Genomic DNA, 24,739 nt, shown 5'->3' with positions numbered 1-24,739 from the left:
GAGGACACCTTAGAGAACTGGGGGATGACCCACTTTGAGTTACAACGTTTAACAAGCAGCTCTGCAGCCTCGAAAACTATTTTTATGAGCCGAGAAGGAACAAGTGTGGTCTGTTCTCGTGCCCGGGGTCCTGTGGGTATCAGGCTCGGAGCCTGCTTACCCAGCTGACGTCATTCGTTAGAGATGAGAACGTCACGTCCCCAGGGCGGCGTGGACCCTACATGGTGTACAGGACAGCCGGACAAGGCACGCACGGACTGTAACTCACGACTATAGCTGGCGACAGCTGGCAAGATTGTCAAATTGCCATTTGATTATCTTAAACTAGAGCACTCTTCAACATGAAAATACACCGACTGATCAAGGTGAATTTGAACCGTCCTAACAATTTGAAATCAATTCCGGCGTTTCAGTACACTCTCTGCGTACAGCGACACGCTTGTATATCCTTGCCGAGTCGAATTATGTCGAAGAAAATAATCTCCAAGCAGATGTTGGGGTTGAAGATTGTTCAAGAAAAATTGAGGGGCTGCATTTCTCAGCTGTTGTTGGGCATCTTGCCATGCATTGGTGGAACGTTAATCCCAGATTAACATGGGTTCTGTACGGTAGGGATGAGCCCAAATCCTCAAGTACTCCACCGTGTGGTGTTGTTTTGGATCAGATGACTTGACAGCCATTCCCGAAATGCTTGATGTTGCTGGAGATCATGTTTTTCATTCCCGTCTTTTAATTAGCCTTCCGGCCACCCACCCTCAAGCAAAAGCTTTTGGACCAGTCGTATCTTATACCTTCGTTTTTTCTTTGAAAAATTGAAACATTCCGACCGGTCGTTGGCCAACCTTGCCCTCGGTAGGAGCTTATTAGGAAGGCCATCTCGTACATATTCTTCAGCAACAAAATAATTCAATCTCCTTTCCCCCAGAACCCCTAGCCACCGTTTTAAACTATTTATTTCAAATCACCCTTTTTGAAATATTTCTCGAGTGAGTTTCCTGAGTACGACTCATGTCCCTGTTATTGAGTTACTTTTCTACGGGTGGCCAGCACGTGTCCGAAAATTCGATTCTCCACCTACACAACGCACACTAAGTAACAAATCGTCTTAATGAATGAACGTCGTTCGTCTTTGTTGTCACACAATTTCGTACCAGTGTAAAAAGACTTAAAGTCCTGTGGGTGGTCATTCAAAGCATGGATGAAGAAGATGATGGTTTTCCAGTCGAGCGAACGGAGAAAGGACCAAAACAACAGAGGAATGTGTTTAGAACTTTAGATACTCTTTATCAACTATTATGTGACGTTAGTCATGTAACTTGTCGGTGAACATCAGTGAGTTTGACAAGAGTGAGTCACGGTGATTGTGGTTTATTGTGGTCTGTATCCTTCTTACAAGTTGCACGAGTTTGGTGGGGGTGAGTTTTAAGAACAACGGATTACTGTTCTTCCTTAATTACGTAAAGCGGACTGTCTTAAAAACGTCTTGACGGGTGGATAATTACTTTTCTGCAAGATTACATTTTGTATAATCGTCATGCGGGTGGGCGACACGTGCGGAAGACATAACACTCCCCTGGGACGGACGGAGACAACTGCGGCGCGCGTGTGTGTACGGAGATGGGACGGAGATAAGAAGAACAGCAAGACAACTTATCCGTCTTAATCAAACAGGAGGACACAGAGAGAAGAATTTAAGAAGCATTTCTGCGCAAATGATATATAGCTTATAGATGCACTGCTATACATCTGCGTACAAACTGTATGATATATAACAACTGACAAGACAAAAGTTGTGTAATGCTATGTGACTTTTTCCAGGTTACGCGGCCGTTTGTGTGTGCGTCAGTGCGTATGTATGTCCGTATGTATAACCAGAAAAAAATACATAGACAGGCTCAGCTTGCCGTTTGCCTGTGATGACTGAATTGTTCCTTCCAATCTTAATCATATTTCCCTGGCACGTGGAGTTCCTGGTGTTACGTTACTCGAAACTTCTCCTGACAATAGAATGTCTATCAACAATGTTATAACATAGTAATGTACGGCACGGGCGGTCGGTAAGAGAAAATAGTAAATAAGAGTTTTGTCAAAAGCTGTACAACATATCGAGATTGCTTCTGATTCTGCGTTTCAAGCAAAACAATACAATACTCATGGTTCAACAAAAAAGAAAGGGATTCAGACTTTGAAGAAGTGCGGTAAAGTAGTTAGTGTAATATAATTAAGGGCACCGTAAGACATTAATCAGCTTTTAATAGCTTACGCTGATTGAGTAAACGTCTTTTCGTCCGTAATCCCTGCTTTCAATAGTTTAGACAAACAGGTTAGTGTTAGACAATGCTGAGTTCACGGCGTTTCGGAAAACACCCTTAAAGACTTTATCCAACAATTAGAAACAGTATTAAAGTTCAAGCGTTTAGCTGGCTGACAAAAAGAAAACCTGATAGAGTAGAAAGTCCGATAAGAATAAAAATAAAAACGGCTAAAAAACGTCAAAAACAAGCCGAAGATCCGCTTGGAGAGTACGATCACGACGCAGAAGCGTGACATGTGCGTGATCTATGCTCTGTCCTGTCTACATCAACAGCTATTGAATGCATACCCTAGCTAATGTAACCAATGCTTGGTTCGGTATTATAGCTAATGTCCTCCCAATTTTCGGATCCTAACCCCCTGGGCGTTACAAGGATTAAACATAGTTATTGTTGTAAATCATGGCGGAAATGATGACATGGCTAAATAATTAAAAAGGGGTCTACGCATAAAGACTATTCGGCCGAGTGTCGAAGTCATTAAGACCCCCATGAATAGTTATAAAGTAATACATGTTCTACAGCATTAAGGTAGGTGCTTTGAGAGAAGTTGTAAGTGAGAGAACAGCGTTGTTTCGGAGTTGTGTAGTCGCATGTGGAGGTAAGTGCTGTAAGTCCCCTATGGTGCGGGCATTCTGGCCTCGCGCCCGCCACACGACACGACACAACTCATACATCACCAAAGAAAACTCAAAGGTGATCATTTGCATAATTGTGTTGGAAAATGTGGATTTGGCTCTTTTGGAAACAAATTATTGCCTGGCCAAAAGAAATTTGTCCTGGCGACCACTTAGTGTGATGACGGATTAGCCCTGCGAGATGTAATTAGTCCGGAGAGTTTTGTTTGTGGAGGGGATCGGGCAGAACAGTGGGTCTCCAGAGACAGGGGCTCAAAGAAAGGGAGCGCAGATGTTTCCCAAGTCGCTGCAAGCTGGGTGTTAAAAGTGAGGATGAAATTAGAAACGCCAGGAGTTAGCGATGTGTGTGATTTGACCATTTTTGATGCGCTGTTCTAATTGAAGGTTTCGACTGTGGAGTCTTTATCGCAGTAGTTCTACCCAGCGTTTCCCATTATTTCCACCGGCTACACACAAGATGGTTGTTGTTCGCTTAAACTCAGGTAAGAACTGGCAGCAAGCCACGTATTCCTGCCGGTAGGAATGTCATTGGAGGTAATAACGCTGATTGGTCTGCGTTCGTGTACCAACAAGATTGAGCAGAAATTCCAGTTCGTCTCCTGAGATTCGGGAGACCATTGTACGAGCCCGGGACGCAGATGGCTGCCAGCCCCTGTGAAATTCTAAACTGCACGGAAGCCGGAGAAATGGCAACGATAATTGGGCGCAATTTCCACGCGGATCATTTTTAACACAAGCCTTTAAATTGCAGGGAAACAATCAACGACACATCTGAGTCCACCTCACAACTCTAGAGTGTTTTGCTTCCTCCTTTTAAAAAAAAATCGTATCATTTATTCATTTAATTTTTGCAACTGTATTGGGGGAAGATGTTTGTGTCCTCAACCGACATGATGAACGCACGAACGCATGCAAAACGGAATGCAAGGAGCTTCGTTCTTTTGGTCAGGATTTTTCTGGTAGAATCATGTGATACGATGTAGGAGGTCTTAGGGACGCAGGTGTCTGAATATCATCTGACTGATTCTATGCCATAAAGTAGGCGGTATCGAAGGCGCCAATGACTATCCAGATAACATTGGCATCCAAATGGGCCTCTCTAAATCCAAGAACTTGAACCAAGAATGCTCTTCTTACAGAGCGATTACCAGGCAAAGATTACGGTCGCAACAGGCCATGTTGCCGAACTTCCCTTCCCCTACTCTCCAAGCAGGTTGGCTGGTTTTGGGGTGTGGGCTGGCGACATAAAGAAAACGTGAAAAAATAGAAAGCCTGACAAAAATGCCTAAAACACATCCAAAACCGTCAGCCCAACCCCAACCTCTGCTTGAAGAGTACCCTTCCCCTAGCGCAACACTGAAGGACTAGACTCAACCGACTAGATCACGTAATGTACTAACTCTTATCAACCAATCAGCGCCGAGCGGACCCCCTACGCGGGTAGTGCAATAATAATCTCATAAGTAAAGACGATTTTAGTGCCAACCACGCACACATTAAGAGCCTTTGTCGCATTAGAGTTCTACCATGAGTCCCTGAGCTGAGCTCGCCAGTGTTGGTGCGCTGGGCGCAGGTGGACTGCAGTCTGACGGGATCAGTCTTAATCCGTTAGACTTGAAAAGTTGGGCTTAAAACCTCTGAAAGCCACCATGCTTTTTGACACTGTTGCTTTTTTCCCAGGCTATTTGCGGGCGTCTTTCTTTGGGCATCGATTCCAATTTCATTGATCGTTTGCAATTTCCTCATAATATTTGAGGTATTCATATGTTTAAAGTCACTTTCTTGCGCACAATGTTTATAAGAAATAAGTTGCAATTCAGACTTATGTACTGAACGGAGATTCTACAAACGGCTTCTCCGACTGAAGCGATAAACAGAAATTATACACATAGCAAGCCAACCGGTTGCGGACAGAGAAAAGGATCGATTAGAATATAGAAGATCATGGGCACATGGGCAAACACGTTTCATCACCCAACCAAAGTAGAAGTGCTAAAATGTCACCCCCCCCATATTTGGTGGGACCGACCTGCATACTACAGTACGGGTTTCTAGTACTAATCTAAAACAGTGGTTCTAAAACTACTCTGTACATGGGTGCGAATTCTTCTCGCCTCTTTGTGGTGTTGAGATAGGTTAAGATGGGTTTGTTTGTTTGTTTGTTAAAGAAACCCATGAAACATGCATGATGATAGACGGCGGACAGTCAAACTCTTATATGAGAGACATCCCGCGGTTTTATCAGTAGACATCATGATCTTTATCTGTCTACACCAAAGACACTTCTGATAGAGGATGATACAGTATCAAGAACTCCTTAGTGCAAACGTACAGAGAGTCGTGATCATGAAGAACCGACGAAAGTTCGTTTATTTACAGAGACTTTACCGTGACGTCACTCAGCATCCCTCAGGAGGATCAGACTTGGTCTGCGTCAAACTAGCGACTTCGTGAGTTCCTATTCACAGTGGTGTGATCATGGGAGAGATAACGTAATGTTGGTGTCTTAGTTATCCATCATTGGAAAAGGTCCTTTGTGTGCTTTTCTCACAAATATGACATACATGTTTGGCCACAGCAATACCTCCATTTGGACTCTTTATTCAATACTAGCAAAACATTCCGGCGGAGAAAACACATATATTATCATACGTAAATTGGCTGTCATAACAGACGTCTTACTTAACATTGAGGGTGCGCATGCTCTCTTTGCTACCTAACCCTGTAACTAATACAAGTTTGGTGCCAAAAGGCCACTTCAGCAGGGAGAAGGCTAATGACTTCGCCGTTCACGATCACACACAATGGTTAATCGTTACGTTTCTCAAGCGCTCGGTTCCTGGAGTAGCGGGCCTTTCACACACAGTGGGGCTTCAGATGTGTATTAGACTATCACCTTCTGCAGACGTACTTACACTAACCAAGAAAGTTTGGTTCTAATTAAAGCAGCTTTAACGGGGTCACATAAAAGTCTTAAAAGGAAGTTCGGTGACTGCAAGGTTGTCAAATCTGACCTACCGTCTTTAAGTTTGAGTGTTCTGTTGACGTTTGCTTCCGGCGGCGTGACATGAAAAGCTTAACGGAAGATAAAGAATACTCTGGGCTACGATTAACCGCAGCTAAGGCTACAGGCGGGGGGACATGATAGGATACACACCGGGTGAAGCGTGTGCACGAGCTTACACTCATCCGAATATTCCTCTGAGAAAACTCGTCTTTAACGGTGCTAAAGGAGGACAGAAAGTTTTCTTAATCCTTGAAGATCTACAGATGAAGGACAGCTCGAACTAAACCGTCTGGGCCAGTCTCAATCAAGACTCGCCGTCTTGACAGGGTCTTCCGACAGCTGATGGCGGAGTCTTAAGAAAAGATAAGGAGCACCATATCTTAAGGGGCTGAAGCCGCCAAGAAGGCATAAGGTTGAGTGAACCAGGATTCGCTATCGCAGACAGTAAATAAGAAGACCTTGGTGTAGAAGACTTATGCTATCTCCCGCCCATTTGGGCGCCGTTTCCTCAAGGCTAGGACTCTTTTGAAGTCAGCGAAAAGGTAGGATATTGGGCGTCGTCATGGAAGTGAAACTGTGCTAAAGCCTTGAACCTATTTCCAGTCGGAGGGCCAACTAGGCCATTTCTGATCGGCCAACTTCTAGAGTATGACAATTTGTGCACCCTATTTAATCCATATCTCAGTCTCACTTAAAGGTTTAAAAGGAGTGTGGTGGGCGTGGTAAAGGTTCATAAAATGTTCACAGACTTCCACTTGGAAGAAATTCTATCTATTGGCCATTTATTTCTCCTTAATAGACTAATAGGATCTTCTCCCTCTTCCTGATATGGTAGGAATGTTTCCCGCCAATCCTGGTGTTCATCACCATCTGATGGTCGCGCCAAATCTGATGTGGATAATCCCGGATCACTCGGAGCCAGTGGTGTGAGACGTGACCTGTAGAAGGGGTGCTGTGATAGGTCCTTCCGGGGGTGCAGACGTCATGACGTCAGCGGACGGTCCCATCACGTCACCATCAGCAGGTGGAGGATCCCGAATGATCCTAAAACAACAGGGACGACGTGCATTTGGTGTACAGGATCCAGAGCTGAACAGCATGGGGCTCAATGCAGACTGTTCATTGAGTTTTCATCGAAGACTCTTGATAAACTTGATAAAGCAACGTGGATTTAACGTTGTTTCAGCAGAAGCCATTCCTCTAGAGGCAGAACAGCATAGTCCTCCTTGACTAGACTGCCAAAGAGTAGACGTGTACTTTTCTAGGCCCTGGGGGTTCTCAGTAGACTACATCACAGCTTAGCGGTTGGGAAAAAGATACTAGGTTCTACTTGTAAGATCTTAACGTCTTTAAATTTCTAGTATCAAGGACTTAGTAGCCTTTATTCTTCCAGTGGAAACAAGATACCCTAATACTCCATACTTCAAAGACATAGCCTTGCGGGTGAACATCTCGGAAATATACGGATACCTTTTAATGGCGAGAGGATCTCTTGTAGCTTTGAAGAGTCGGTACTCCCGTTTATAAGGTGTATTTAAGAGCATATTATGATAGTAGACGTGGGGGCAGGAGCCTTAGGTAACGTCTTATTCACCACTGACTTCAGATGTGCCCATCTCAAGGTGCTTTAGGGACGAATAAGTGAACTTATAGTGATATAAGTAAAGAAGTACGAGCTTCTTTTGAGGTGAATTCTTTCGTCCGTAAAACTACTTAAAGTAAGACGTATAAGACGAGAAATGCGATCCCACAGAGCCTTAAGAATAGTCCGATAATCTTGGCTAACGCGTTGAACACCTGCTGCTCTCGGCAGCACTTCCCCTGCCAGGATCATCACCACCAGCTGTTTCCGGTACACCAACACCTTGTTTCCGGTGACGTCACGCCTTCACGGGGGTCTCTAGGACTCGTGAGATGGTGAGCCAAGATGCGCGCGTCAGTAACCATGGCAACGGAGTCTAGAATTACAAGAACAACCTGAGGGACATACTTTGACGGTAAGTTGTTTGACAAAGCTACCATGAGACAGCGCCAAGTTTTCTTGTCGAAACAAGTCATGACTAAGGACACAAACCAAACTTCAAACAGACGTATTGTCATTAGTAAGTTCCAAAACCAATGTCAGCTATTTTTAGATTCTCTCTATTTATACTAATTTATAGATCTATCATCTTACACTCTTCAGTACAACAGTGGTTCACCTCAGAGTCCAAACCGGAAGTTTCATGACGTTTGTCTGATTACTTACAGGAAGTGGCAGCGCTCCAAACTGTCTACAAGATTACCTGCCTTTCTTCATCTACAGTCGTACAAATACTATAAGGATGTCACGATTTGCTGAGGTCTATTTTCAGACAGCCTGGTCTCTCAAGTCAACGTCTTCAGGAAACATCCAGTTAATTTGTTCAGAGATATTCCACAGCGCTACATCCGAGATGGTTTACACATGTCTACATATGTACCCTCACTGCCCTCATTATCACTGATGGCTAGTTAAACTAGCTTAGCAGGTGTCTTCATTGGAGGCTGATCTTGAGGAATTATTTTCATAACGACATGCTGACAGGTAAGCGATTCATTGTTTACAAGTTATATAAAGTCCGTTCCCGGTCCGTTGAAGAGATAGGGAGAAAGAGGGATGGATGAAGAGATAGAAAGAGAGAGAGAGAGAGAGAGAGAGAGAGAGAGAGAGAGAGAGAGAGAGAGAGAGAGAGAAAGGTTAATCTATTATTTAAAATATCTACGATTTGTCATAACTGATTGGGACTGAATGGCCAGAATGGTAACAATTCGATAGATGATAAATATCCGGTTAATAATCCTGATATCATTTCCTAGTTCGGATAAATAGTCGTCACAGTAGGATGTTTACAGTATCATTCCTGCTCTACAAAACGTGATGATTAAACAAAAACAAACACAGAGGAAATGCAAAATAAGTGTGATCTATCCCGTCAGAAGTAAACAAGTGTGATATCTTGTAGAAACAGATTGCAAACAATCCGCCCAGATAACCAAAACAGTCATAGATCAGATAACTACGAACAGAGTTGACGTTTCCGTTATCACTAGAAATACAGTAACGTCGGTCCTTCTTTCAAAAGGAAAACATCAACTCATCAATATACAGATTCACGGAAGCAATAACACTTTCCTCTACTTATCTATCGGCCGCAGCTGTGGGAAGAATGGCCCGAACCTGTTGTAATAGCGGCACGGGAAAGTGTTAGTAGGAAGAGCGTGTATCCTAATGCATAATTTATTTTGTCTGAACACGCGGAGTATTTGGGTAGCGGAAAGCGCACTCGGCAATCTGCAGGAAGCAGTCGGGCTGGAGCAGGGGTGAAGTGACAGGTTGTGTTGTTGTTGGAGGGACGGCGATGATTAGAGGGGCCAGGGCCTTCCTTTGTGGTTAATTGGCGCGGTGTGTTTGCTTGATAACGAAAGGGGCTACTGTTGAGAGAGAGGGAGAAAGAGAAGTGTGGGAAAAGAAGAAAAAGAAGCAAACACGCGAAAGAGATCCAGATGGAGAGACTAGCTGGTGGAGGTTACAGAAAAAAACTCTCTGCTCACTTTCAAATGCAGATGGCACTCACTCACTCACTCACTCACTCACTCACTCACTCACTCACTCACTCACTCACTCACTCTCACCCACTCACTCTGATGATTCACACACGCACACACACATACACACACACAAACACACACACACACACACACACACACACACATACACACACACACACACACACACACACACACACACACACACACACACACTCATCAGATGACACTAATGCATTGAAAATGTAACAATCAACAAGAAGTATCTCGGTCTCCCTCGCTTGGGTGACTTTATCATACAGAACCAAGACGAAGGATAGTCAAAAGGGTATCCTATCAAAGGCTGGAAATAAACAGCCGCTCATAAAAAGTTTCATTACTTGTGTGTCCATCGATAAGATACACTGAGGACTATCATAATAATTATAAGGTATAAACTCGATGTCCAGACACAGCGTGTTGACTTGCACTCACACGACACCTTGAATGACAGCACGGTTCAGACGGCTAAGTCCTGAGGACAGGGTTCACCTTCTCCTACAGGAACCACTGCTGACGGATACAGCAACAAGGTCAGGTTTACAGGGACAGTACACTATCAATCAAGATGGTGTTCACACAAGGAGTTTCTATCGGGCCTCTTGGTGGAACAGCATTGGTTCAAACGGCAGCAGGAGGTGATTTACCTGATGATTCCTTGAATACAGGTCAATTTTCCAAGTATTTTGTCTGACCTATTGTCAAAGGTGGTTATGATAAGTTTAAGTATGCACCACTACTAGTATGGCAGTTTTCAGGAATTGTATAGTTGTTGATAGTGGCTCATCCCTAAGATACAGATATAGACGGCCCAGGAAGCTGTTGAACTTGAGTTATGTGTGGCTTTCCTGAGCACGAGGAACACGAGAAGTGCACATTCGTCTCGTTATTTCCGACGAAAGTACTTATTTTGAATGCCTAATGAATTTGATGATTTGATTAATCTTGACTATTTACTCTCTCCACTCTCAGTTTTGCATTGTCAAATCGTTTTGCTCCATCGGTGCGTTCTGTAATTGAGCTTTATTTGTTCTTTTTGTAACAATAAAATTCTGAAAGAATGAGATTAAAAAGTCATGACATTCTTCGGGTTTATCACTGAGTCATCCATGACTGACCACCTGGTATTTTCATATTCCTTAAATGGAATTATGAATCATTCTCTTGACTTGTATTCTATCATTTTTTGTCATAGACGTATGATTTTTCGGTGTCTACAATGTGGCGGTCAATGGTCACAATATGATATGGTTTAGAACCAACGATCATAAATGGTCACACGTTTATCTATGTGTATGTTTGCATGTCCTTTTGTCTATATATATATATTAGCCTGTATTCTTTTAATGTGTAATGTTTTGTGGAGTTTTCATACCTGAAATAAATAATAAATGAATAGACTATTAATAACAAACACTGCATTTTTGTTTGATGTGTTGTTTGCTTTAATCATGGATTGCCCTTTCCCTATCACAAACTACTACATCGCTTTTCCCTCATACAACTTCTAGATAAATCACTTTAATACTTTGATACGACAATATCTTAGTTGAGCATAAGACTCAAACTCAACGAAAGGATCCTCTTGCATAACTTTATTTCCTGCATTGCTAAACCACATCCTCACTGACCGCAAAGGAATCAGGTATTACACGCGAAGGGCTAGCGGCTGGTCTTATTACCTTAATTGGCAATTAATAAAGCACGGATGAATGAAATGGTACCATAAATAATCCCACCCCATGCATGACCACGGTGACTCATCTAAAGATGAACAATGACAAGCTGTAGGTATGTAGCCACCCTAAACCATTCCTTTGGTGTATAGTTACGTAATCAAACCACGCCCTACATGCTAAGGTTCTCATACTTTTATATCCCCCAGTTCTTTTACATACCCATCATGTACTTAGCACCGGTGCTCAGCCATGGCGACTAATGTCATCACCTTAATTGGCAATAAATGGCGCCGATCTAAACGTAATTGAAAATCGATGATGACATGACTAACACGCAACGTGACCAGATATTAGGTCATGTTTTATTGCTCATGGGTGATGCAGACGACACTAGGCGTCATCCGCGTTTCTATGGCAACGAAATGTAATGACAGGTGCAGCGGACGACGTCATATTTCATTACTCATTATAGTTAGAAACGGCGCTGAACGGTGGTGCGTAAGGCCCCCATTGCACTAGACGGCGATCGCGCTGCGACCTCGCTGCGACCAAAATTGGATTTGTGTAAACCTTTAGCCTGTATTTACACAAGCTCTCGGCCGGAGGTTTAATATACTGACCCCCAGGGGGATGGCGGTTACAGGACCGGCTGGCCACTAGGAGCGCGATTCGTCAGGCTATGTAAACCTTGACTTCATTATCGAGAATATCGTGCAAACTGTAAGAGTATGACTGAAAATACAACAAAACACACAAAGCGAAAAAAAGATTACTTTTAAATGTATGAAATCCGTTGCGCGCGGGGTCAAACCGCTTGGTCGCAGCACAGTTGCAGCGAGGTCACCGTCCCAGTGGGGTGGGGGTTTAACTAGGCCAGGGTAATTAAAGTTAATCAAGGGAATGGAGGACGCCGTGACCAAGCATTACGTCAGATGACATCACCTATCAACGCGTTGAACGACGGTGGAGCGTCATCCTTCTGTCCATATAAGCGGATACCTTTGGTGTGTGGTCATCCTCATGCATAATTTAACACATGAGGCAATGGTGGATGATATCTATTTTGAACATCATATCGACTAATACTTAATAACTAACCATTCCGATAACGTCATATGTCGCCATTCAATGCTAGCCGGTTGGTTGACAATTAACGCTTATGTTCAGGATTGCTCACATCATCAGACTCACACAGATTAACTATTCATCTGATTTGTCCCATTGATTATGAATTATGACATGGATTATGATATGATAGCCAAATATACGGATGAGTCATACTATCGCTGCTCATTTACGTATTTCAATTCTATTTTGAATTCAAACTGTATAATAAAGTATATTAATGTAATACATGTAGGTCTGAATTCTGTCGATTTTTACAAATTTTATGACAGAAAAAAAATCAATTTTGAAATCAATTATGAAATACAATTTTATCATTACAAGGCAAAAGTACACTTCTGAAATCAATTGGAAGAAGTACATTAATGTAATACAGTCTGTACATGTACGTCTGAATTCTTTCGATTTTTACAGATATTATTATAAAGCAAAAATACACTTGTAACGTTACAAGAGCAGCTGTCAAATCGTCACATTTGAGCAAAAAAGTAGTTTTTTCTTGAGTTTGGTGGTATCTTTGACATATCTCACACGCACAGTAGATTTTCAGGAGGCAAAATGTAATCGTGGGTCAGGCGCGCACAGCTCTCAACGAGCAGAAATCGGTCCTTGATGAAGCTCGTGTTCACACGACCCTGGTCCGTCCTGTAATACCTGTACCCGGATCTTAGTGCGACTGAATATCTTAGTGTCGATATGACTGCCTGGAGGTACGCTGTAGATTGTGTCTCTCAGAGATATGTCTTGCACGCGGATCTGTTGTTTTCTCCATCAGTAGGATCACGGGATTGACATTTTTCCATCGCGAAGGTCAGAAAAAACATGTCTTTCTACATTGGAGTAAGTGGATCATTTTGTTTCCTTTTTAAAAATCTCCGAATCGAAAAACAGGTCTCCACTACGATACACGCGGTTCACTTGTGTGTGTGAGTATGGTTCTTGAGGTAAGGGATTTAGCATCGTCTACTGGATATTGTTTTGACTCTTCCTTCATTGATGGCAAAGCTTCCTGTCACCTACGATAGCGACTTGCTGACAGGCCCATAAATTGTTTTCCCAACCTTGAAGTCAGTACCTGTCGCGAGTCTGTGGTAGGGCATGTCGTTGCCGGATTTATCATAGCCCACAGCATGACCTGAATGCGGACCTGTCGCCACCCAACAATCTCTGATTTCTCAACTCAAATGTCAGAGGTACACTGCCTGTACGGATGTGTTTGTAGTGCAACTAGGTATACATTCCGATTGGCAATGAACGACAGCGATCTAAAGCGGAACCACTACAGAAACTTATGGGACAATCCTGTATCTGTGTCCGCTTTAGTCGACTGAAAACAAATTTGGTCATAAACAACGTTATCAGTGTCACTAGAAAAACGTTCAAATACTAGTGTGCATACTACAATCAAGTCAAAGCGTCTTTCTCTTAGACGGTGCGTCAAAAGAGCCGATACCCTTAATCCATATATGTATGCTGAGATGTGCGTATGCACCTGTGTACCAATAAAGTATAGGAGAGCACATTGACGATGTCTGAACACGTGATCTGCCTCAGGAACAACTGCCCACAACTTGGTCGCTGATAAACTTTCCCCATGCATAAAACTCTCATATATCCCTGCGCACCTTTACAACAGTGGAACTGGCAGGTACACCCATGATATGTTGTTTATTACTCCACAGCTCATTATCTGATCCCCTGACTCAAAAAGCTCCGGTGGCTTTTTGATACTGCCTTGCCACCGATAGATCTGCTGGAGACTATCCTTGCCCACGATCCGTGCTAGTGTGAGGGCTGTCACCCCGGATCTACCTGCACGGTGCAATATCTTGAATGCGGATCCTTCTGGCGTGCCGACACTTACATGTTGTAGACGTCCTCTCACCGTGATCCGGAACGGCTTGTGCCGTGTTTACACCGGCTTCGCCTCGAACAGTGCCAGAGATAACGGCTAAACAACGATGTATCGATTCGATTTGCTTCGCTGAAACGCTAGAACGTATTCAAACTCATCAGTCAGTTTCAAACTTTCTTATACCTACCGGAAACTAATTCCAGTCACCAAGGACTACAGGTGTTCTGCTGTACGCACTTCTTGTCAACCTGTCCTCAACTCTTATTAGCATCTTGGCGGGCAGAAATGTTAAAGGTGATCATGATCCATGACTCGTTAATCGGTGTTTCCACTTAATCGTGTCCAAACAAATGTCTCCGTGCAACCCAAGCCGGCTGGCGGTTAGGGTGGTGTAGTGTTGTAGGTGTGCAGGGCACGGGGTGCTTTAGTAGCGAAGGCCGCCCAAGTTGGAGTGCCAACAAGGCTAGCAAGAGCAGTAACTTTGCTGAACAGTGATCTCTACTGACTTGAAGGGAATAAACAAAAGAAAAGAAAATAAAGCCAACTGGGCATTATTCTATAAAAGTTTACACAAACACCTGAAGACGAACGGGATTACTAAAACAGAAGGGGTCATCTTCACAAACATCTTTAAGAACACCCGAAGGCACCTTTATAAAAGTCGTCCAAGACACGGACATATAACTTCAAGAGGTCCATAACAGGTCCAAAATATTTCTCTGTACTCTCCAACATCTGCAGTTGCCTTCTGAGATTCTCGCACCCGGATGTCCAGCCAGCAGAGAGCCCTTAAAGAAAAGCACCTGCTCCGAAACTTTCCCCGAGTGAAACCGATCCGTCACCGAGCTTCACTTCTACAATGAATGCTTTGATGTTTGGAGTCCTCGCCCGGCTTAACTGGAGGGACTTCCGAACTCCAAACTATTTCCAAATACACGTGGGGCAGTACATTATTTATGTCAACAGGAGAGACATAATTGTTAAGATTGAAAGTCTTAACTTCTGTCTTGGAGGGTCCGAGGGCGTGTCGATGAGCTTGTATACTGAAGAAACTGTCTCAAAGCTGAAACTTGTGAATCGGACATGACAGGTGACTGCGTTGATGTCCAGTGATGAGTAGCCCTTCTCTTTACATACCGACTTCTCATTTTCATGTCAACTTTCTTCTTGGGAGCGAGTTAAGTGGCCCTTCTGCATCACGGTTGCGAGCGGCCTTAAGAGACCACACGTGTGGAACTTCTACATAAAGTGAAGCACCTGCTCAGGGTTCTGCTCGCTTAACAGCCTGGCTACAGGTGCGGCCGTACGCTTATAGATGAAATGCATTCTGCTACAGTAGCATTCATCAAGAAGTGGTAACATAGTCAATTGTAGCTCTTATGATGCTTGTCTTAAGTCTTGTTTCTTCCGTCTTGCTTTTCTGTAATCATAAACTATCTTAGATCTGTGAAAAGCACTAGTGTGAAGGGTCGGTGCGCGTGGAGCCCTTAAAAGGCGACACCTGCCCAGCTCAGTCCCCGGTGAATAGCGACGGACAGGTGCTCGGCGTGTGTTTAACTTTCATGTCGGATTTGTTTTCTTCAAACATTGATCCTCCACTTGGAGATTTGAAACAAGAGGACGGAACGTTCCTACTTCAGGAGGATCTGGGCTGTGTGTTGCCGCTGCCTGGCCTGGCCTGCGGGTATAGAGGGCAGCTCTAAAGCAATATCAGGGACCGTGGTTCATGCATAATGTTTTAAAAAGTTGTTCACTGTATCCATGAATGTTGTGCTTGGTACATGTATCTTGTTTTGCTGTTCCAACGACATGTTTTCTTGGAAAGTTGGAGAAATTGAATATCGCTAGACCCGAGAACTTTCGCGGCAATCATTATCACTACAAATGGGGGAGAGGTTACCTTTATGGCGAATGCTGAGGAATGGCTAAGGTCTTAAGTATATGTAGGCTAGGAGACATTCAATGACTTTAGTGGCAATTATCATAACTAAATATATCTTTTTGGTAAACTGCTCAGGAAAAGTTAAAGCTCTTGATATTACGTAGGCTAGGAGACATTCTGTTAATACGAGTGTGATAGGAAATTACCTCTGTTTTATTTGAATGATAAAAACAACACATAGTCTTTATTCATCAACACGTAGTAGTGGACACGGTCTTGTTTTAAAGTATATCAAGGGCTGCACCTTCAAGAACTGGTTATCTCCAAAGTGGTTCCGATGAATCTTATCATGCCACAATCACCTTTCACAAGTCTCAAGAATGTACTCAACTTTCTCTTTTGATCTTCCTACCTGAACTGTGGATTGTGCTTCCCTCTTTCTCCAACAATAACAGAAGAGGGGGTCAAGAGGTGGAGGAGGGCCCTCCACACCTCACGGTCAACAACACTTCACCCCCAGAAATCACCACTCCCAGAGACTATACACCGCCAAATATGTGGAGTATAGACTCGAGGAGGGTGTCTTTACAACGGGGAGACTGTTTCTGGCCAAACTTTCCTGTTTTAGCTCAAACAAGTATGTTACCTGAAGTGCAACCCAGTGTTATTCAAATTTAAGAGTGTTTGGGGGGGGGGGGGGGGTTAGATGTTGCATCACCTATCTTCATTCTGCATCATCACCATCAGTCATCTTTGATCTACAGGAAGATTGCAAACAAATGATGACAACAACATAGAAAATATCATTGTCAACTACATGAGTAATAATCTATTTCTAAGATAATTGTGGGTAGACATAAAACTGATAAAAGAGAACAAAATGCAGATAAAAAATGTATAAAAACCTGATCAAAGAGGTCTTTAGAATTGTATTTATTAATTCATTAATTAATATTGTGGGTGGTACCTTCGGTAAACTGAGTAACTGATTTCCAAGGGAGCCCTTACAAAATCATAACAAATCAGGATACAAAACTAGGATAACTTGAATATAAACTGAATGTCTTAAACATTTGACATGAAACAGGTAACTGAATTTCAATCTCACACACCTGTTTTGGAGATATCTCAACAGTCCTTAAGCAGTAGAAACTCAGGATTATAGACCATTATCAACAGAACACCTGGTGCAATCCATTCTCTTACAACACAAGAATAAACTCTTGGCTAAACAGTGAGGAATATGCCTTCATCATGCCACTTGAGTTATGTAACCATTCAAGGAAGCAGCTCCTGACCTTTGACCTCACCTTAATTCTTATAAGCCCCCACCAACTGGATATCCAAGATTGAAGAGTTCAAATTAGTGACACAAAGACCCACTTTTTTCTGGTTTCTGAAAAAAGACGTTTAAAGCTTGTATTACACAAGATGTAGAAATTGTATTGTATGCGAGCCATGTATCAGGATTGTTTATAGTACCTTTTCCACTGGTCTCTGTTTAGGGAGGTTGAATGTTGAGATATTTTAATTGTCATCAATGTGGAAACACACCTGTGCTTGGTAAACACCTGTTGAAGAGAACCAGGATGTTGTCACCTTGACAGGTCAGCTTAGGTCAGGCACTACGGAGATAGTAAAGGGAATGATGATCCACACAGTTAGCAACAATGTCTAACAATATCATTCATTCAGCCTAGGCATTCACGTATTGTTCAACCCAAATAAGAGCACTTATCCTATAGTATGACAAACATGTCAAAAGTCTGTTGAACAAATGTCAACATCTGGACTTCCTGGCCAGATGTTTCGGTAAATCACATCTGGTCCTCCCCCGTCAACAGGTGTACAAAGACATGAGCTCAGGTGCCATCTTCCAACAACTTTCACCTTCAACACTCTGTAGGATAAGAGTAAAGATGTTTCAATTCACTAATGCATGCAACAAGGATGCTATACAGATTCTACAATCTGCAATCATTATGGACTATCTTTTTGATGAGTTACAAGGACACAAACAAGAAATTGTGCTTGATAACACACAACATCACTGTATCCTGTACATAGTAGCTTGAGTAAACTAGTTTACCTTTGGAAAGATGAATAAATAGATACCAAATATTGCAGTATACTTGTTGTTCCAACAAAACCTTGAATAGTTTCATTACCGCCCAAAGGCTAGAGGTGCCTATTAAACAACAATAGCTGAAAAACACCCCTGTCAGCAGTCTTACTGGCACCTTAAGAGTGATCTTACATCACCTTAAGAATTCTTAAGGCACATGATCCCGGACATCCTGGTCTTGCAGGCAACACCTGCCTCCACAACACCTTGCCGGGTGTGTCAGTCCTGCCTGGCAACATCCGCCTTGTTTCGCAACATGTAAACACGATCGTCAGGCGGAGGTTAGCCGCGCTCTTGTTCAGGTGTCTCTCACGAGTGCCCCGCATACCTGCAAAACACGTCAAGGATGTCCAGGTAACCCAACACCTGGTCAGCCTAGGGGTCATGTCAGGTCACCAGGTGATACAACCAGGATTAACTCTCCTTCTGATCTGTGGTAACTTTCTTGGGAAGTAAAGCTGAGTATACACTGTGGTATGTGTATAATATGTGTATAATATGCTACATTAGAGTTTACACTACCTTTCACCAGGTGTGACAGTACCTGTTCTCACACCTGGTTTGATATGTAATGGTACATGACAGGTGAGAAGACAGCTATCTGATCTTATCTTTTTTCACTCAGACTCTTGCTCTGTCTGGAGTTAATCCATGAAGTTCTACTCTCCAAGCAGAGGAGTGGGTCCGGCAGGTTTTTGACGTGTTTTTTGGCGTTTTTGGTGTGGGTTAAAGACAGAAAGATACCATGACAAAGTAGAAAGCCCGACAAAAACGCCTAAAAACACGTCAAAAACCTGCCGGACCCACTCCTCTGCTTGGAGAGTAATGAAGTTCAGCTGATACTGCCAGGGGGAAAATACTTAAATGCTGAGAACAGTGACTACTGTCCCTTCTCAGGACATCTTCTGTCTTGTGAGTTACTGTGGGACAAACTGCCCAGATGTTATCACACCTATGATCTAAACTATTAGACATTACATGGCAATTAAACCTGAGGCTGGCCGCTAGACATGGTAGGTCAAAGGATCAAGACTTCTCAGGTGAGAAAGAAGCAACCTTGTTGGTCTCAAGGATTCTTGTAAAGCCATTATGTCACATGGCGACAAAACTTTTCTCCTTCACAAATTTACAACAAGAATGCATTATTTACTGTTAGAGATACCATGGTTGATTGCTGATAAGTCATGATATATGACAATTATCTGCAAGTAAATGGATTTTTTTTTGACCTTGTCTATACTGAGTCCCAATACACAGTTGGAGATGTGGAGTGACCAGTAGCATATCAAAGGTTAAGGAAATATCATATTTAGACTACTAGTACATACTTAATATAGCATATCACGTGTACAGTGACAAATGTATAGAGTTAGGCTCATGAAAAACATCATAGTTATTTGAAAAAGATAGTGCAAGAAAATGCAGTCACTGGCAAAAGGTAGCGGCTGCTAAATGAAACGTCTGACCATTTCCAAACTCTATCCAGTTGCTTGAGTAACTATTTTCTTGCATAAGACTCCGTATTTCTCTCTTAAGACTCCACTTCTCAGCTCACCTGCCCTTCTCACCTGTCCAAACAAGTCAGTCACCTTCATCAATCCACAAGACAATTAGCCTGACTTGAAGACTTCTTGCTTGGATGGTCGGGACCACACGGACAGTGCCTCGCCCCTTCCTTAGAGTCAGTATCTCTTGGAAAACAAACAGCGGCCGTGCTGTGCTAACAAGGCAAGGTCATCTTCTAAACTGGAAGTCATCCATGTGTCAGTAAAACTGGTAACATCAGGACAGTCACACCTGCAGGGAGAGGTAACCCTCTGATGATCATTCAGCAATTCTTATCTACAATCAGCATATCTTCAATACGATAACCAGCATATAAGATTTGACAGCATTTGGGATGTACAGAAGTAAGTCACAAGGTACGTGTATAACTCTAACTCTCCCTCAAACTTGAGATCTTATTAAACTGCACTGACAGATGATGGTTCTCTGTGTGATGAGGCATGAATTTGTTGAGACGTATGAGAGAAGGAGACTACGTCTTAGTTACTTCTTGCCCTGCAGGTGTGTCCTGGAGGTAGGTCAAGGTAACGAGGTGATGATGGCATTCCAAGGGTCCCAGTTGGGGTCACAGGTCATGCGTGGGTCCTGGAGTGCATATCCCTCCTTCTGTACACATTTAGACAAGGTGAGAAGAGATTAGAGTGGTCACCTGGAGGTTACCATTATTTGAGGCCAGGTTAAGACCACTACAAGACAGCTGAACTCCTTGTATCAATCTTTGAGATGCTGTCATTGTGGTCAGGGCAAAGGGCTTGAAGGGACAGTGCCAAAAGAAACAAATGTTTAGAAATACAAAACTTTCAATGTTACTATATATCCTACTGTATTAAAGAGTCCTGTGGCAGTGGAAGTATGAACTTCAAGATAAGTAGGTATAATGAATAGCATGTGTGCAGAACTCTGCCCTAATCTCAACACATCAACACTCTTGCCAAAATAAGCAAGTCAAAGGTGACGTTCATGTGCATATATCTGGGGGCTAATCATGTCTACTGATAGCACATATGAAATAGAGTTGCTTGTAGAGGTCTCAGTGTGTTGTCCTACTGTGTTTTACTTAGTAGCGAGCCAAGAATGAATGGCACCCTGTTAAGCTTCTTTCCAACGTCTTGGAGGACTGGCTAAGATGTCTTGGAAGGTCATGGCAGCTGTACGCAGCCCTTTGATCAGCAACCCGACCGAAGCCGCGTACAACTGCCCTGTGCCGCACGCCTGTTAGGATTCTTTCAAGACGTCTCAATATGGCTTAAGAGGCCTCAAGGAGTCTTAATGTGTTGGAAGGTGGCCAGCGAGTCTTTGATCATGTGTTTTGTGTGTACTGAAATGAGACAGTGTGGAGTAGTCTTAAGATGTGAGAGATACTGTGGACAACTTAAGGATTAATCCAGACTGAAAAGAAATTTAGGAGACATTTTTCAATAGGGTGATGAATGACCTTGAGATGCATTGTGTTTCACAAAGTCAACATTTTTAAGAAGAGAATAATCCAGGCTTAAGAAGGCATTAATCATGAGATAAAAGAGCACTTTAAAAATGAAGAGCTCAGAGGTGGGCCTTTTACTCCAGCAAGTGATTCTTGAACCATCTTAAAGAATCTTAAGAATATTTCAGACTCAACTGGATCTTAAGACACTGTTCCAGGCATTTGATCAATTATTGTTTACGCATCAACTTCTCTTTATTGCTGTTTAAACAATGGTGTTGCCTGTAAAGTTTACTTAAATTCAAATTGGGTTAACTGCACCTGTATGCTTTTCACAAGGTCAACACACACTGTATAGATGCGTTTCTTTCTCATATTTTATTTCATTTTCTTCATCAAAGACTACTTCACCTTCTGCACTAGGTTGCTGATTTTTAGTTACAGCTATATTCAGTATCATCAAGACTTCAACATTACATGAAAGGTCATAACGTGTGGCCATAAAGAATAGAGGAGACATAGTTTTTGAGCAGAGGTCAAAATGTCCTTGTCTTGAAAGGTGAAAAATGACCACAAATTCTTATCTCCATTCCAATTTTTCACAGCAGAAAGCAACTAGTGGGCAATAACGCCCATTTGGACTCAGACGCTGCCCTCTATCTGTCCATCAGACTGTGAAATAACTTAAGGAAGGCAGGGATCGTTTGCTGACCTTCAAGAAACCTCTGCTCAGGTCATGACCTTTATTAATGGCAGGACTCCCTGGAGCAGAGCCCTGCAGACAGATGCCTCCCACCCTGCAGGATGATGGGTAATGTATGGTTGACCTTCAGATTTGACCTTCATATCTGACCATCACGCTTGATTGGCAGCTGCCTCACATGCTGTCCCCTATGGTCAGCAGAAGGGGGGGGGGATTCTTTTGGATATCAAGTTACGTTGGGGGGCAAAACAGTTTTTTTGAACATGACTAATATCAGGAAATTGAGCATTGATTGATTGTTATAAAATTATCTCTTGGGCTTGAGACCTTTAATTAAAGCTTGAGAGAGAAGTTTCTTTTGCATCTTGAGTTAAAGTAAGAGGACATGTTGGGGGCTAAATTATCTTTTGGGCTTGAGACCTTTGAAAACGACTCAATCTCTTTCTATGAATTTACGATCAAGAATTAATAATTTCATATTTTCAGTTATGCAGCAAAGAGTACTGTTTAGAAGTTTGACACATGACTCACATTAGAATTTCCCCTTCAATATTACATTAGCATACCAAAAAGTTGTCCTTTCCATTTTGGTGTGAAGGGCTTTTGTTCAAAGGTGTGAAGGGCTTTTGTTCAGATATGTTCCAGCACAAGTTAGAAACCAAAACTGGACATTAGGACTAGCTTAGTGGCAGTCTGATGGTCCTGTTCCTTCATAAGGTCTGCCTTTCTCTGTCAACAGGAGCAGAGGCTGCAGTGAGCAGCCAACAGGACACTACTCTCATCCTGCACCAAGCCGAGCCTCAGTTCAGTTCAGTATTAAAGAATGATGTGCAGTCAAACTTGTCTAAGACGACCACCCAGGGGACCAATAGAATTCAGTCATCTTAGAAACATGGTCTTCTTACAAAAAGAGATTGACAAGTCCAGACTGAGACCCAGATTTCAAAGTTCATGTCCTAATTTATTGACAACAATGCTAAACAAGTACAAGATGCAATCATACCAATTGACAGCTAGCTCATCTCCACTGTACGTAGACCATTTACAAATGAATGTCAAAATGGTACTTGAGTAATTGTAAACGAAATGGTATCTTAAAAAAGTGCAAGTGGCCATGATATGTCCCACTTTCTTCAAATGTTCATCAGCCTCATTAGCATCAAGCGTCAAACAGTTTCAAATTTATTTTTTCAAGTCAATGATATTGACCATGTGATGTCATCAAATGGATAGACTGAAATATACCTTTACACAAGATGAGAAATATCTTGCAAGGATTCTTTGCATTTATTAACATTCCCTTCTTTACATACAATACAGTACTTCAAATGAGAGCCTGCATGTTTCTTTTCCATAGGGCGTAGACAAGCTATTCAATTTCCTGTAATTCATAGGAAAAGTTATATTATCCCATCCCTATAATTTGAGGTGACTACACTTTGCGTGCTGTCAGAATGGAGTTTAAACTGTAAATGCCAACACAATAAATTGGACTTACCCAAATTTTCGACTGATCAGCTACAGTCTTTGTCAAGGAATGAACAATCCACTGCTTCTGTGACGTCACGTTATGGAGATGAGACACGTGACTCGGTGAGCAGTGGATCATATGTTGCAGAAAGTCTATGGCGCCCCCCGTCTCTGTTGAGGGATGGTTATAAAGCCCAGATGTGTTGGCGTTTACAGTTTAAACTTCATTCAGAATGACTTCTACCAACACAGATGAACTTTCAAGTGAACATTTTGCGTAATTGTCTTCCTGAATCTAGCGTAATACATAGGCAGTACTCCTGAATTTAGCATAAAGCACTGTTGAGATCTTCCATGCAGATCCTCTAAAATGTCTCCGTTTGGGAGGACTTGAATAAATGCAAACAAGGCATGGAGTTCATCTGCAGTCTATGGCACCATTGTTGCATGTGGAAGGGTGTTTATTTGTTTAAGACATTACTGACTTGTGGTTGCATCTCACACCTGTAGAACTCTGTGGCCAGGACTTCCTGTCTGATGATGATGTCATCAGCCATCATAGTAATGAACTGAAACTCGGCCACTCCAGACCTCCAAGGTTGACAACTGACACCGAGGTGTACTTCTGTTCAAGAATGCTCGAACCAATGTAAATCCACAAGGAAACAGTGACACATCCTTGCTGAAACATGATCAAGAACTATTGACAATTAGCTGACAATTGTAAGATGGTCATAGGAAAATACAAGCATCGGATCATTGCTTGCTTACTTATGTCGAGTCAGGTTTCTCAAGTCGTGATGGCTTTTCTGCCCATGCCCATTGGACCATTATCAATATTCAAGCAGATAAAGCAGTTACAGAGTTGAAATTTGAACAGCGTAAAGAATAGAAATGGTCATAAACTTAAACCAGCCACCCACAGGGTCTGTGGGTCAAGTAGGTGTTGATTAACCCTTTCCTGTTGAGAAATGACCTGGGGGGGGGGGGGGAGGGGGGGTTAGATGTTGAAAAATATGGCACCATTTGTTTACACAGGCCAGCAGCAAAATATATTTTTTTCCTGTCAACTTTCTTAACCAAGTTATGACCTTGGATCCTACCAGAGAACTTCTTATTCCTTTCCTTACAAACCTACTTCCCCCTTTGATTCCTCCTGGTCAGTCCCTTAATAAGACTTTCTTATCACTAGCTAAGACAGACCACCGACAGTACTTCTCATGGCTCCCTGGACCCTTTCGGTGCACTTTAAGTTGAACAAAAGGGTTAAGCAAGTCCCAATGACCTTAACACACACCACACCAAGGCCAACTTCTTCATTACACTAAACATGGACATCCAGGTCTTT

At 42.6% G+C, this 24,739-nt stretch overlaps 1 long non-coding RNA gene across 1 annotated transcript; it reads left to right on the top strand.

Annotated features, from left to right (window-relative positions):
* Nucleotides 1–18,421: 18,421 nt before the first annotated feature.
* On the top strand, nucleotides 18,422–24,363 carry LOC136427732 (uncharacterized). The gene is made up of 4 exons (XR_010754503.1): nucleotides 18,422–18,628; nucleotides 21,824–22,029; nucleotides 22,661–22,729; nucleotides 23,902–24,363. It is a non-coding gene; the product is annotated as an uncharacterized lncRNA (long non-coding RNA).
* Nucleotides 24,364–24,739: the final 376 nt, after the last annotated feature.

Source organism: Branchiostoma lanceolatum, chromosome 2, assembly GCF_035083965.1.
Source record: "Branchiostoma lanceolatum isolate klBraLanc5 chromosome 2, klBraLanc5.hap2, whole genome shotgun sequence".
NCBI classification, from domain to species: Eukaryota; Metazoa; Chordata; class Leptocardii; order Amphioxiformes; family Branchiostomatidae; genus Branchiostoma; species Branchiostoma lanceolatum.
This window is presented reverse-complemented; position numbering and strand designations above follow the sequence as displayed.